This window comes from Panthera pardus, unplaced genomic scaffold (assembly GCF_024362965.1).
Source record: "Panthera pardus isolate Hobbes unplaced genomic scaffold, ASM2436296v1 HiC_scaffold_24, whole genome shotgun sequence".
Classification (NCBI taxonomy): Eukaryota; Metazoa; Chordata; class Mammalia; order Carnivora; family Felidae; genus Panthera; species Panthera pardus.
This window is the reverse complement of record NW_026526810.1, coordinates 60,118,769-60,133,782: the sequence shown is the minus strand read 5'-3', so window position 1 is coordinate 60,133,782 and position 15,014 is coordinate 60,118,769. Positions and strand designations below refer to the sequence as shown.

The window sequence follows — 15,014 nt, the reverse complement described above, 5'->3', positions numbered from 1 at the left end:
CAAGCTGGAATGTGGTGGTTTCTTTAATTTTTTAAGTCACAACACAATTATTACGATGATGGAAATTTCACAATTTTCCAGGGAATGAGGATGGGTTTCAAAGGAAATAAACATGTAGAATCTGACCACTAGGTCTCCAGTAGACTTTGGTCCTTTTCAGTGTATTTTGCCTGGACGTGTTAATATACTATCTACCTTCTTCTCAATGTTCTAATCAGTAAAGAAAAATAGTGGCATTCTTTTATCTTTTAAAGGGGTTATTTTAAATGTTTTTCTATTTTTAACTCCATGGAATAAACAATTATGGCTGTCTGTATATGTATCACATTTTATATTTTTCAGAGAACTTTCATAGAATTATCTATTTAATCCTCATTAAAACACCAAACACTTGCTGGACACTGTGATAAGTATTGTGGTCCAGATGAAAAGGTTCCACAGATCCTCTTTGAGAAGCTGGGGGCACATGTAATAATTCCAGACAGACTAATGTATTATGGATTTTAATAATTGTATATACAAGGTACTAAATGAACACTGGGCAACTATTAATTATATTGTTCTCTGAAGGCATTTGTCATATTGTATTTTAATTCGATACATAGTAACAGCTTCTCCCACTAAGTTGTGATAAAGAAGACATCTTATGCACCTCTGTCTTCTCATCATTAGACACAGGGCCTTGAACATGATAACCGGTTACTCTTCAATGAATGGAGGAATAAAATGGGTGGTATCTATACATAGATATACAGCTGTATGGATATTCATTTTATATATTATAATGTATATATAACTGTATAGATACTATACATTGATTCATGTTATATATTTGTATATAAACACATACATGTATATATTATTATATATCACATGTATATATAATTATTATGCATCATTATATATGATATATATCTAATGTATATATGTTTAAATTAATAATTCCAGGAAAGAGGATCTTTTATGCAACATGGGAAAAGAATTGTTTTTTGGCCAGGAAAAGTACTATCTTTGTGTTACTACAGACTCTATATATAATAGGTTCCATATTAATATGTTTTCAAATTCTGATGATGTAACTGTGATGGTCAAGGTCAGCCTTCTAAGAAAGATCGAATTCCCAAATTTCCTTTCACTTTAAGGAGTGAGAGCCTTCCAGCCTTTCTCTCTCTCTTGCTCTTCCTTTCCAACATGACTACAATTCATGCCTCATTAAGGACTGTATGTTGTCCTCCATCTTCAATTAGTGAATACTTCTGACTTACTGTGTGCTTCATTCCCATTTTATGTGTATTTTCTTCAACTGCTCACTGCTTCACCTTTAGGTGCTTGCTGACCACCATCCTAACTAGACTCGATTGTGAATTTGGGAGGGACAATGGAAGAGCTATTTGACATAAGGAAGAAAAGATGAACTCAAAAGCTTGCTTTCTCACCTGTAAGTTGCACAGAAAACACTCAGTCAAGTTTCTAACAGGGACTCACTCCTTTCTTTTGATCTTTGATCTTTGATATTTGGAGGAATGTTGGGCTTTATGTAGCTTTACTTAAACAAATGCTGATAGCAAGATGAGGATACTATTCCTTTTTGTGAAGGAGCTGCCTGAAGAGCTCTCATTGTATGGCTTTTTATCTTAGTAGAAGAATGCATTTCAACACCAGCTTTATTTATAATAAATCAGTTTAGTTGCAATGTTTGCTTTATTTCTGTTCCTCTGTTTCTGGCCCGTGGGCTCCTAACCTGCACTGATGGGCTTTCCTTATTCAGAGAGGCAGATCTAATGTGGGCCTTAATTGTGGGGTCAATAAGATAAGGAGCCCCATACCCTCTCTGAGTGGGTCTTCTTTGTTGGCTCTACTAGGATGAGCTTAGTCATTTTTCACTTGTTTTCCACGGACTGGAAAATGACATCAGCTGCTGACCCTTCTATAATGTTGACCATGTGCCTACATCCATCCCACCAGTTGCCTCTAGTAAGGATCTATGCTGCTTGCTCCGGGCCTGCCTGCCATAACTCCTTGCTCCCCAGGTCTCAGGAGTCCATTGCGTGTTCCTTGTCCTTCCTCCTTTGGGCTGGTGTTTTGTTTTAGTCCCACATCCTAGATTGAACATCTCCTTTCATACAACAATCATCTTCTGGCCATGATGACCTCCTATGTGGAACTCTGACTCTCCACAGATCCTGAACATCTCATTTTTTCCCCCAAATGGTTCAGCCTTCTCAGTTTGTCTGGATGTCCCCACTTGGTTTTGTTTAGGACAGTAAGAGAAACTCAGATGTATTCCTCTGTTGGAAAAGAGACAGTTACCTAGCTTTCTTAGTGTCAGCAAAATGATGACTTATGCAAGAACCACTTGTACTCTGATGAGACGAAGAAAGCTCTCTGGATCATTTCATCCAGCTATCATTAAGGCCAGGAACTTATGACCTGGGACAAAATCTCAGAAGGATTCCTTATAGCCCTTGTTGATTACCATTCTCCCTTAAATGTATGCATTCCTTGGCTGATAGGTGAAAGTGGGAAAAAGGAGGAGTTTACCTCTGCATTGTCTCTAACTTACTCCCCGTTGGCCTTTGTACTTTGCTGCATCACCCCAAGGAGACCCTTGATATGCTGAAGGGATCAGTCAAGGTCCCGACAAGAAACAGAAGGCATACTTGATTGGGCCTTATTCAGGGAGTTTAACCAAGAGGCTACTTACAAGGGTGTAGATAGGTTCAAGGGAAACCAACAAAGGATGGTAAAGTCTCCCCAGGGCTAGTAACAGTGGGGATCCTTACCAGCCATTGGCTTAAAGGGATAGAGAAGGGAAAAGCTACCAGAGCCCTGAGAGAGAGAGAGAGAGCTGTAGCTATAGTATAATGGGGCTGTGTGGCCCTTTCCAGAGGGAAGGAGCTACTGCCAAGCCTTGGTCATACAGGGAGGGACCTCTGACCTCACTCTGCTTCATTCTGCTCCCATCCTCACGTCTCCTACCTACCTCTTGCCGCTACCTCCCATTAGCGGAATCCAACCAGAAGGCAGGGGATGGGACCTGAGATGATGCAAAGTACAGGTCGGCCTGTCTTGGGAAGGAGCAGATCAGGAGGCTAGAAAGAACATCTGGAGGGCTGATGCTGAAGATATCCGGCACGTCTAGTAATTGATCTTCAGCTTGAGGTTGCTTCCTTAAATGATAAGGATATTTTGATGCAGTGAGTGGCACGTCTTTGAAGCCTCTTAGAAGCTTATATAGCCATGTTTTTCTATGAAAGATTTTTTTTTCTAAACTAGTTCAATAATATGGTAAGTAGAGGATTCCCTACAGCCTTACTCCCTGGCTCTCTGGCTTACAGATTTGTCTCAGAGCCCTTCAGCCTCCAACATCTTGATCTTGTGGAAGCTGCTGCCATGATAGCTGCATTGATGGCAAAACTGCAGTTTTGTTTGACGCCCCATTTCAGCTGTATTCCTTTCGGTGACGGGTATCAAACCACAAACCAAACTCCTCTCCTCTCTTTCACTAGAGACTCACCTTCTTTATGAGACATGTCTGATAAGTGTTGGAAGCCATAGAGGATTTTCTCCCTCTTCTCCCACCTTAATGCAACACACACACACACACACACACACACACACACACACACACAAACTCGTGGAGAATTTGAAAAAGCAGAGTCTTGATCTTTGGAGAGAGGAACAGATTCTCTGGATGGGAACTGAGATGTTGCTGAGTTGGATGGCAAGATACCCACCTAAATATAGCCTCTTCTGAGCTTGCACAGCCTTATGACTCAGCATTTCTTCTGGAGATAATTCAGTGAACTCCTATACACCAGATCCAAAATTGGCAGAGCAATGTGCTGTGAGCTCCAGAATCAGGCTCTGAAACTAATGCAAGGGTGAGGAACAAAACTGAAAGCAAAAGATGTCATGATTTTTTAGGGCCTAAAGTTTTTTTGTTTTTTGTTTTTTTAAATTTTAGAGGAGGGTGGGAGAGGGGCAGAGGGAAAGAGAGAGAGAGAGACTTCTAAGTAGGCTGCATGTTCATTGTGGAGCCTGAGGCGGGGCCTGATCCCGTGACCCTGGGATCATGACCTGAGCTGAAATCGAGTCAGATGCTCAACCTACTGAGTCACCAGGCACCCCTAAAGTTCTTTAATTCTGTGTCAAGTGGGAGTTTTTAGACTTTTTTAAAGGAGAGGCTTGGAGATGGTGCCCTCTACTTTACATTGTGACAGTTTCTTGCCACAGCTGTAAAGTTGCTATAGCGAAGCTGCTTGGCCCTCCTACAGACATCTGCTTCTGGGAAGGGAAACCTGAGGTGGGTGGTCACCCAGTGCAGGCGGGGACACACCTACAAGTTTTGGAGAGTATGACTGAACCATAGAGGGAGAAGGGCACCAACACTGAACCCCTGACAGGGCTTTGGTAAGAAATGCTTTGTAACCCGTTCCTGTCTTCACTTGGGAAGCTGAGAGCTTTGAGAAGCTGTGTTCCCAGATCAAACAACATGTAAGGTTCTCACACCATGAAACCTTGGTGCCCTACAGCGTGTGCTAAGCAGCACGTTTCCTAGGCTCTGATGGCTGCCTTTCTTGCACTCTTGGCCTGTGGGGGTTGGTGTTCATTTCTCTTAGACTTAGGGTGACTGACCATCTTGGTTTGCTAGAGACTTTCCCAGTTTTAGCGCTGGAAGTCTGCTGTTCCCGAAATCCCTCCACTTGTTTGCCCAGATTGGAGTTTTGTGACTGTGAGACGTGGGGTGAGGCCTGGACTGGGGGTGTTACCTGAGAGTCAGGACCCTCAGACATCAGACCTCCTCTCGGAGTGTGGCTACAATATAACATCCTTCTTTACCAGGTTCCCAGTGACCCATAAACTGCATGTACTTACTTTTGTCCCACAGAGCACTTTGGGTGGTTGCTGGTGAGCTGAGGTCCAAGTGTAATAATGCATATTAAAGCATTTTGTATTGTATAAAGCACTATTCAGACATAATTCTTTTGGTTATATCATGCTTTCCTCACTGACAGTCCCTGACCCTGCGTACATGTGAATCTCGACTTTGGGAGAGAGAAGGAGCTAATAAGTATGATTAATTTAGTATATTAAATAATAATCTAATACACTTATTAACAATTTAATATACTAAAAATAATAAATATTAAGTACCTCCTGTTTCCACTGAACATTGTGCTAAGTACATTATATACATCATTGCTTTTAATCCTTCTAAAAATTCTGTGAAATAGTTATTATTATTCTCCATTGCCCCTAAAGTCAATTTCCTTAATACAAGAGTTCATTCTCTTTTGGTGTAGACTCAGGGCTGATGAAAGCAGATAAGCCAGTATAATTTACCTGGGCTGGTCTGCTATTTTGCTTATTAACATAAATCCTGTGTGAAAACTACTAGCCGGTCAACCCTTGGATAGGGTGAGGCCCAACCCGCCATTGGTGGCTCTGCTCAAACCTTGAGATCTAATTTAGAGCCTAATTTAGAGCCACCTTGAGCCATTTGGCACAATCTAGCATCCCAAAAGGTATAGGAGTATGGGTTTCACTCTATGGTATTATGTACATTTAAAGGCTCATTTATCTTTCCTTGGTAACTAAAACAGTTCCCAGATAATGTCAACAAAGTTGTTGTACAGACATGGTAAAAAATAATTTTCTAAAATATATATTAATACACAATACATAAAATACACAACCTATCCTTTTATTATATTTCATTCAATTTTTATTTATTTACGATCAAGTTTAAATTTTTATCCCAGCATTCATTTTTATTTCCCATTGGATTAAATGTATTTTTTAAATGCAGAAATGAAGTTCATTTCTTACCAGTTCAGCCTTTAACTGTTAGGTTTATTAAAGGCCATAGATTATCCATGATGTATTTGGTATAATAATTAAATCATGATGTTAATCCTGTTTCCACCTATGAAGAGATGTTGTTTCCTCAGGGCACTTGGATCCCATGTTCAAGGCACCAGTTTGCTCATAGAAAGAATCTGAAGGAAGATCTTTTACTGCATGACAACAGCTAAGTTTGAATTATGTTATCCAAAGAAGAAATTTCTCTCCATTAGTCAAAGTGCCCACAGCTTTCAAAGAAACCAATTTTCCATATATTTAAGGACTCTTGTATATACACTTAATACCTTTCAATGAAATTTCTTACCCACACAACGTAGTAAAAAAAATTACACTATTTCTTCCTAAATGTTGTTAAAACACCTTCTTAGACAAATGGCTTATAAGTTTGGGCCAAAATTTTGTTTCAAGCTGGCCACAAGGGATGAAACCTTTAAGTGTGCCGATTCAATATTCTCTTTAGGGATTCTATAAAAAAAGTGAATGGTTAATCATTGTTAAACTGGATACAAGAAAAAATCATGTCTGGTTAAAGATTATTAGGCTGGCCAGTCAGCTGGGTGGGTAACCCTGGCTTCCCAGAAGTCCTTAATCTTATTTAGGTCTATCAGAAAATTGCTCAAGCATTTTAACAGCAACACCAATTACATCCCAGAGGAGGTTGTGAATTATATCATGCAAAAAAAGTTCTGCCCTAGACCAGGTTTGGGACAATTTTTATTCTCACTGTGAATATAACTTTTGTGCCAAAACATTATCATTGTTTTTTTTGTTCTAAAATAATAATTTTTTTTTTCCTTAAAATTTGATTTAAGGTGGTAAGCCCTTTTGGAATAAAGCTATTTCTTACCTTAAAAGAATGTTGTACCATTTGAAACACATGAAAATTGGACAAGTGCAACTTATTTGGAGAAATAGTAACATTTCATAACAGAAATAGTGCTAAAGTAAGCTACAAATGTAATTTAAAAACAAGCCAGCAGTGTCTAGCTCTACCTACCAATTTCCAAGAAGTCCACGAAAAACTATACCACAAAGGCATGTTAATGTCCAGACCTTGAGAAATTCTATAAGACTCCAAATGGTTTCTTCGGTAAACACCTTGCAGGGACTAGGGGCAGAGAGAGAGAGAGAAGAAAGGGAACCTATAAAAAACACTTAAAAGACTTACTAATCAATCACAGCATGTAGACCTTATTTGCATCCTGATTCCAACACACTGCAAAATAAAATTATGACATTCAAGAAGCAGTTGAAAATTTGAACTTTTACTGGAAATATAATGATATTAAGGGATTATTGCTAATCTTTAAATTGTGACAATGGTAATGAGTTTATATAGAATCAACTTTATGGTGTAGAAATACACAGTGAAAAGTTTGCAGACCAAAGGATATGTCTGGGATTTGCTTCAAAATAATACAAGAGGAAGAGAAGTGGGTGAGGAGAGATGAAATATGAAAAGCCTGAGTTGGCAATTATTGAAGCTAGGTGATGGGTATACAGAAGTTTATCGTCCTCTGCCTACTTTTGGCATATGTTACTAATGCTCTTGAAATTTTTTTTAATGTTGATTTATTTTTGAGAGAGAAAGAGAGAGAGAGAGTGCCTGAGTGGGGGAGGGCAGAGAGAGGGAAAGACAGAATCTGAAGCAGGTTCCAGGCTCTGAGCTGTCAGTACAGAGCCCAATGAGGGGCTTGAACCCATGAACTGAGCCGAAGTCGGATGCTTAAGTTGACTGAGCAACCCAGGTACCCCAGGCACTCTCTTTAATAGAAGATTTAAATAACACGACACCAACAGGATTGATTCTCTAAGCTGTTGGTGTTCTCATTGCTTGCCTGGTCAAACTGCTATTCTAGAGCCCACAGGCAGTAGAGCCCTTTGCACAAAAAAGCAGATTGGAGGGGCAGCAATGGCATTACAGTAAGTAGATAGAAGTCAGACCCTAATATGTCAGTGAAAACCTTTCCATTGGGGCACAACGTACTAGAAGAATGAAATGATGGCTAGACACACAGAAAGGCTCGTCACTGAGTGCATTGTAGCGAGGGGTAGTGCCCATGTCTCTTTGGTATTGCCTAAATACCTATTTCCTGTTTTTTTTTTTTAATTCAAAAACTTGATGGGGTTTATTAGTTGTGAGTAAAGAGAAGAAAAACAAGTGAGAGAGAACACGGCCTGGGGACAGAAATGTTCTTACTTACTTTAAGAGGTCTTAGGCCTGTTATGGGAAGTAATTAGCATTCCTAATCAAATGCTGGACACTGCACGTGTTACTGAGTTGAAGGCCTCTTCTGGGAAGTGGGTTGGCCACCCACCTGTTGACAGTGTGGAGCAGGCCATCTTCAACCAGGCTTTCGTTTATTCGCCTTCCTCTGTGTCTTCTTTCTTGTAACTTCTTCTTCCTCCTTTGAGTCCTATTTTTCTTTCTTTTCCATACATATTTCTCCCAAGAGAGAATCCTTTGGCTTGGCTTGCAGTGAGCTTGAACAAAAACTCCAATGTTTCTTACGATTTGTCTGAGAATTTACTTTCTTCAGTTTTTTCATCACATAAAAAGAACTCAGTTGTTCATTGGCACATATAAAATACCAGGAATTTTGGAGTTTCAGGGTTCAGCAGCTCAAGGTATGTAGTTGGAACCTTGAAAGGAGTGGGTAGAGAAAAAAAATATGGAGTGGGGGGCGCCTGGGTGGTTCAGTCGGTTAAGTGTCTGACTTCAGCTCAGGTCATGATCTCATGATGCCTGAGTTCAAGCCTCACGTTGGGCTCTGCACTGGTGGTGCGAGCCTGCTTGGGATTTTCTCTCTCCCTCTCTCGGTCTTCCCCTTCTCCACTTGTGTGCACACACTCTCTCAAAATAAATAAATAAACTAAAAAGAAAAAAAAAAGAATATGGAGGGAGAGGAGCCCAACAGCAAGGCCAGAGGCGGAGACTCTGGAGGGACACAGCCGGGGTGAAATTCTTATGCCTAACATTCAACTTGACGTTCTTTCCTGAGCTGTGTTATTTCTACTGTCCTCCCGTCTCGGCAAATGACAGGCCCATCTTTCCTCTGGTGCAGAACAAACACCTGGGTCTCATCCTTGGTTCCTCTCATTCTTTTGCATCTGCATTTGATCCATCTGCAAAGCCTGTTGGCAGACCTTCAGTATATATCTATAACCTATGTCCACTCCTTACCACCACACTGCTGGACAGTGGTTCCCGTCACCAGCTCTAACGTGTGCAGTTGAAATGGCCTCCAAATTCATCATCCAGCTTCTACCTTTGCCACTCTCAGTCTCCTCCCACCCCAGAAGCCAGATAGATGATCCTTTTGAAGTACAGTCAGGTTCTGGCACTCCTCTACTCCAAAGCCTGCAACTGCTTCCCAACTCACTGTGAGTGAAAGTCAGCCATCACACCAACCTACTGGCCTTCACAACACATTTGCAACCCCTCTGACCACATTTTGGCTCTTTCCTCATTTATTCCCACTGCAGCCAAACTGGCCTCAGACTGTTCCTCCTTCGGGGGTTGTGCGCTTGCTGCTCCCTCTGCCTGGGACATCCTTCCCCCACATATATGGGCATGGCTTTCTCCAACACCTCCTCTACTCAATGCAAACTTTCCTTGCTGTAGCCTGCTTGGGTCATGCATTTGAAAAATCAACTCCCCACCCCGCCCCGTCCCCCAACCCCAGCACTCTGCTTCCCTTTTCTCTACTTTAATTTTCTCTGTGTGTTTATTAGTACCACACACACTCTATAGTGTGCTATTTATTGTGTCTATTCTCTGAGCGTTTCCTCTGGAATATAAGCTTCACACAGGCAGAGATTTCTATCTCTTTTGTTTGCTACTGAATCCCCAGAACCTAAACAGGGTGTAGTCTATAGGAGAGGCTCAATAAATATTTGTGAATGAATAAATTCCCCAAACTAAGAAAATCTGGCATGTACAACATTCTTATGTGAGTAGAGCTTTGGGGGATGAGGCAAAGTGGCTAAGAGCAGAGGGGACAGGGCAGTGGCTTCAAGCACTGAGATGCTGAGCTGGTATCACCAAGAGCTTAGTGGGAACAAGACATTTCAAGTGAGAGGTGACCATGGAACTTGAAGCCCTGGGAAGGACCTTTCTGACCATTCCACAATAGCCTGAACTCTTTTATTTGGATACTTAAGTAAAGGCAGTCATGAAAATTTGGATATATTTGGAAGCATCTGGTTACTTTAATAAAATGTGAAGTGACATTTTGAGAAAAGAGACATTTTCTCATACTGGACATTTACATATCTGGTATTTTTGCAGTTTGTTTCTCAGAAAAAGGTTTACCTATTTGAAATCAGACATCGGGCAGCTTAAACCGGACAAAGACAATCAAAGCTCTCTATCGCAGACCTGCCAGGCACAAAACACAACCTCCAGTGTTGAAGCTGCGGGGTGGGGGTGGGGTGAGCCGGGGAGGGGCACAGCAGGTGCCTTGGCCTCTTCTCAGGGAAAAGGCTGTGGCGAGAGGGGCGGCCAGCCCTACAATAAGGCTTATTTTATGTCGGCCCAGTTGGCTCGCAGTAAGCACACTATCATAGGACTCATAGAAAGACATGGTTATTTTAGTTGGCACTAAGACAAAGATATGAATTCAAGGATAAAAGCAAAGCCATTCTAGTACATAAACAGAAACAGCATATGCCCCTGCCCTCCCTCCAGCCACTTGTTAATCTCTCAAGGCAAAATCCTGTGTCTACCCTCCCAGTAATCTTTGAACCCAGACATTGCCATTTTCAAGGTCACTCTCCACTCCCACATAAGGGGAAATTGAGGAACGGCCTGAATTCAGTCCTTCAGAGGTCTCACCCAGATTCCATGATACCCTGAAGGTATCTGGGGGTGCCCATGTATCCAGGAAGAATACTAAGGCTGACAGCTTGCAGAGGGCTCAGTGAGGTCCCTGGCATGTCTGCGTCTATGTGTGTTAGTGTATAAATCTGGGAGGTGGGATGGGGAGAGGAGAGAAACTGCTTTTTATTTATTTATTCTTTTGATGTTTACTTATTTTTGAGAGAGACAGAGAGAAAGAGAGAGAGAGAGAGAGAGAGAGAGAGAGAGAGAAAGCAGGGGAGGGGCAGAGAGAGAGGGAGACACAGAATCCAAAGTAAGTTCCAGGCTCTGAGCTGACAGCACAGAGTCCTATGTGGGCCTCAAACTCACAAACTGTGAGATCATGACCTAAGCCGAAGTCAGATGCTTACCCCACAGAGCCACCCAGGCACCCTGAAAAATTACCTTTTAGTTCAGGGCAGCACTGGTCTGGAGCCCAGATGAGATTTGTAGGAAGAGCTCCCCAGGTTCTCCAGCAAGACCCCCAGGAAGAGTGAAGATGAGACCGCTAGGTAGCCAGGAGGCACCACTGGGCTCTGGCCAACCTTGAAGACAAGCCAGAGGACAAGTTACAAGCAGCAGAAACAGCAGACCTTAGGAAACAGCAACTAGGGGCACAGTGACAAGGTCCTGCAGACCGGGGAGCTAGGGGATGTCGTGCTTGGGACTTCTGACCTGTCCTACCATGAGGATGAAAAGTTTTGGAATGACAGCCCAGCCCCATGTATATTCATGTATTCAGGTGCCATCTTGGGGAGGAGCCAGGAAGTGAGGTGGAAGACGAAGGAATCACCAAGTACCTTTATCTAGAAAGGTGGAGCATTAAACCAGGGGACTCTAAATGGTTGCACTGGGCCACGGTTTAGACCAGATTGGACTTTTAGTTATTTTTCTCCTTGCTACGCAGCAGTTGAAAGTTGACCAAAGATGTTTGTTTACAAATACCAATTTTCTTTTTACTCATCTGATAATAAAAGTGAGTAAATTACAACCTCAAAATATGATTGTCAATAACCCTCTATATAGTTAGTTATATTTGAAAACTTCTGGCCATTTTGGGACGGTGGGAAGATGGTGGGCTGTAGCCTCACATAGATCTAGGTTTGATCCTAGCCCTTGCATTCTGCTCCCTCCCTGTGGGAACTTGAGCAAGTCACTTAACATCTCTGAGTCACGGTTGTCTGTAAAATGGATTTAATACTGCTGACTAGAGTCTTGGTCTGAAATTAAGTGGTGTCTGAATGTAGAGTTGCCCAACGCAGGCTTGTCATGCGGTAAATGCTCGACAAATGTCAATTTTCTTTTCTTCCCACACTGAAAAATTTGCACATTGACAAACTGTTTCCTATTGAATTGACTCCAATTAACTACCAATAAATTGACCTTAGTGTTTGATGGAATCATACACGTTAAAATATTGACAAGTAAGATGTTATTTTTTATTTTAATCCAGTTCCAACTATGACCTGTAGATGTCTCTGTGAGTCTTCCTCTGTACCCAGCTATGACTAAAGGTACAGAAGACAGCTCAGCCATTTGTGTTAATGATTATTCATAAAGCACAGAGGTTGGTGCCTGAGGAAGGAGAGCACCGGTCACTCTGTCCACTTAACTTCCTCTGTCCCCCACTCCAGGGTGCAATGAGACTTTCCTCAAATCCCTTTGTCCTGCATCCACTCTCAGCCTTAGAGTGGGAATGTAACTCAGAGCACAGGACTTGGGGCAGAGCAGCCAAGTTCTTGGGGCCCTTCTGATGTTCCCCCACCTCCTGTTTAAAGCTGTCATGTGTGGCATTGACCACAGGAAGCTGTTCTCTTGCAACGGACAGGATTTGACTTGGATGTTGATTCAGGTAACACCAGCTGAGTAAGGAAGGGCTTCTGCCACGTCTCCCTATTTGGGACAAAACATTTAGCATTTGTTTCAACTCAGCCACGGAACCCACAGCACAAGAAATAACCATTGAAAGGTGAGGGAGAGAGGATTTAGGAAATCATTTGCACAATTATTTTTAAATGACATTTTGTACACCATGAAAATAGGATTCCTTAGGACCCCATAAAGTGGACATAAATACATGTTCCTGGTTTAATGGACCTGGCCTCTCCTGGGCTGTGTTTTATGTGGCATAAGAGGCTTCTAGTGACTAACGCGATATGGGGCAGTGGTGGGTGAGCAAAGAGAGGAAGGGATGGATCTCCCATCTGCATTTTATTTCATTTTGAAGAAGACGAAATGAAGATTTGCTTTATTCTAGGGTCAGGGCCCTGTGCTTTCTTCTTGACAAATGATTGAGACAATTTGAATGGAACTGAGTTTGGCATTTTACTTTCTGGATTTCCTTGGCCTCTTTCTGTCTTCTCTTCAGTCCCCTGGAGCGTTGGACTGCCTGGTCTTCTCAAGCAACCCTGAGGGGATTGTGAGCTGGACTCCTTTCCTTATGGAGTCCCAGGCATCTGCTCTGTCCTCCCTGCTGTCGGTCTCTGTGCACAGTGGTGAGTACGGAGGGATTCACAGAGGAGAGTGAGACAGAATCTGTGGGTCCACTTGCCTTCGGTGGAGGATGATCTCATCTGCTTGGAGACATGAGTGGAAGCTGTTAACCCCACAGGGTATGTTGGGGCTAAGGTACCTGAAGTCAGTCAGGGGATGAGAGGGAAAGAGACGTAATGCTTGCAAATGTGATGAATAAGAGGATGTTAGGTCCGGTTGTAGCTCTGGAGCCAAGGGAGGGGCAGAACCTGGACTCAAGGTCACAGCCTTTGGTGGCTTGGCTGGGGCTTGCTCTCCATAGGTGTCCCGTGCGTAGGCTACTGTCTGCTCAGGATGCTCCTGGGTTATGCCTGTTGCTTGGGGGCAGTTATCCATAGCACCCCCTTTTACTCTCAAAAGAGTCCCTATTTGGATGCTAAATTACATTGTCAGCCTGCCTGTTCACCTCCCTAGATATTGTGTCAGCATTTCTAAGAGGGTACTATGTTTGTCAGTGCAGTAAAACATAAACATAGAGCTTCAAAAGGACCAAGAAGCTGGTCTAGACAGGTCAAGAGCTTTCCATGAGAGGAAGCGGGCTTCCTAGGTCCTACTATGCGTTCAGTTTTAACTGTATCCAAATTTCTTTTGATCCTTTTTTCTTTCCTTCTGGCTAAAAAAGGTAGTTTTGGAAATCAGTATGATACTGTAAACTGCTTTCTTACTAGACAGCATATTTAATTATTTCTCTATTAATGGAGAGTCATGATGTTTCTAGTCTATGACCACTACAAACAACGCATATGCATACACATTCTAGTTTACCGTATTTGTTGCCCCATCTGTAAATGAAGAAATCGTAGGATTGGTGGGGGGGATTCAATGAGATAATGCTTATAAGAGCACTTAATATAGTACCTGGTACAGAGCAAATGTTCAGTAAAATTGTCTGTCATAATTATTTAAATATGGATTTCATAAATTATTTTTCCTTCTCTCAGAGAGGTTCATCCCTGGGCCTTCTGACTAGTGGAAATGGTGAACCTATGCCCTTTCAAGGTCACAGGCAGGACCATGGCACGTCTACGTAAATTGCCCTCCAAAAGCTTCACTCAGAACCTCACTGAGGGTTCCTGGTGAGGCCTCCAAAGTTCATGTGGTCTAGCTCCGCCTCAGTTCCCAATTTCAAAGTGGCTCTGATGATTTATTCATTTCTGCAGGGGACAAAATACATTTGAATGTTGTCACTGAGATGTTAGACTTCTCTCTCATCTCGAAAGTATAAACTTCAAAACATCCACAGAAGTGGCTGGGAGACGTGGGAGGATGGATGTGCTCCTGGCAAAGGCTCCTGAGCAGGGTGAGGCTGAAGGAGCGGGCCTGCCTCTCCTGTGACGGGAGGTTTGTTTGGAGGGACTCCTGTGGAGACGCGGGTGGCAAGTGGCAGGGTAAAGAGCTGCCTCAACTTTCATGTTTGGAACATGTTTTTCAGATGTCCTTCCCAGCTAGAAGTTATCAATATGACAAAGGGACACCTGTCTGACCTCAAAGGAAGATGACCTCCTGTCCCCTTGATATCTCTCTTACAGTCCAGGGCTTCCAAAAGAGCCATCTCTGGATGCAAACAGATTTTCTCTGTGATGCCTTTTTTTTTTCCCTTTAAGCTTTGAACAATGTGGCAAAAGATAGAAAAGGAAGCTTTTGCTCCAAATGGACAAGGTTTACTAGAAGAAAAAAAAGATCTAAAAAGCTTCTCCACCACCTGTCCTGGTAAGGTGCAGAGAGGGCTTAACGTTATATGAGAAAGCTTGTC

The 15,014-nt window shown here is 42.4% G+C and overlaps 1 protein-coding gene across 2 annotated transcripts in view; it reads right to left on the bottom strand.

Moving 5' to 3' along the window:
• Nucleotides 1-5,287: 5,287 nt before the first annotated feature.
• DPH6 (diphthamine biosynthesis 6) overlaps nt 5,288-15,014 on the bottom strand; it is a 439,826-nt gene continuing 430,099 nt past the window's right edge. Inside the window, exon 19 of one of the 2 annotated variants that reach the window (XR_008417119.1) lies at nt 5,288-7,084. The gene's annotated coding sequence lies outside the window, so the exon portion shown is untranslated. The remainder of the gene's footprint in view (nt 7,085-15,014) is intronic. The other variant, XR_008417120.1, reaches the window with a different exon arrangement.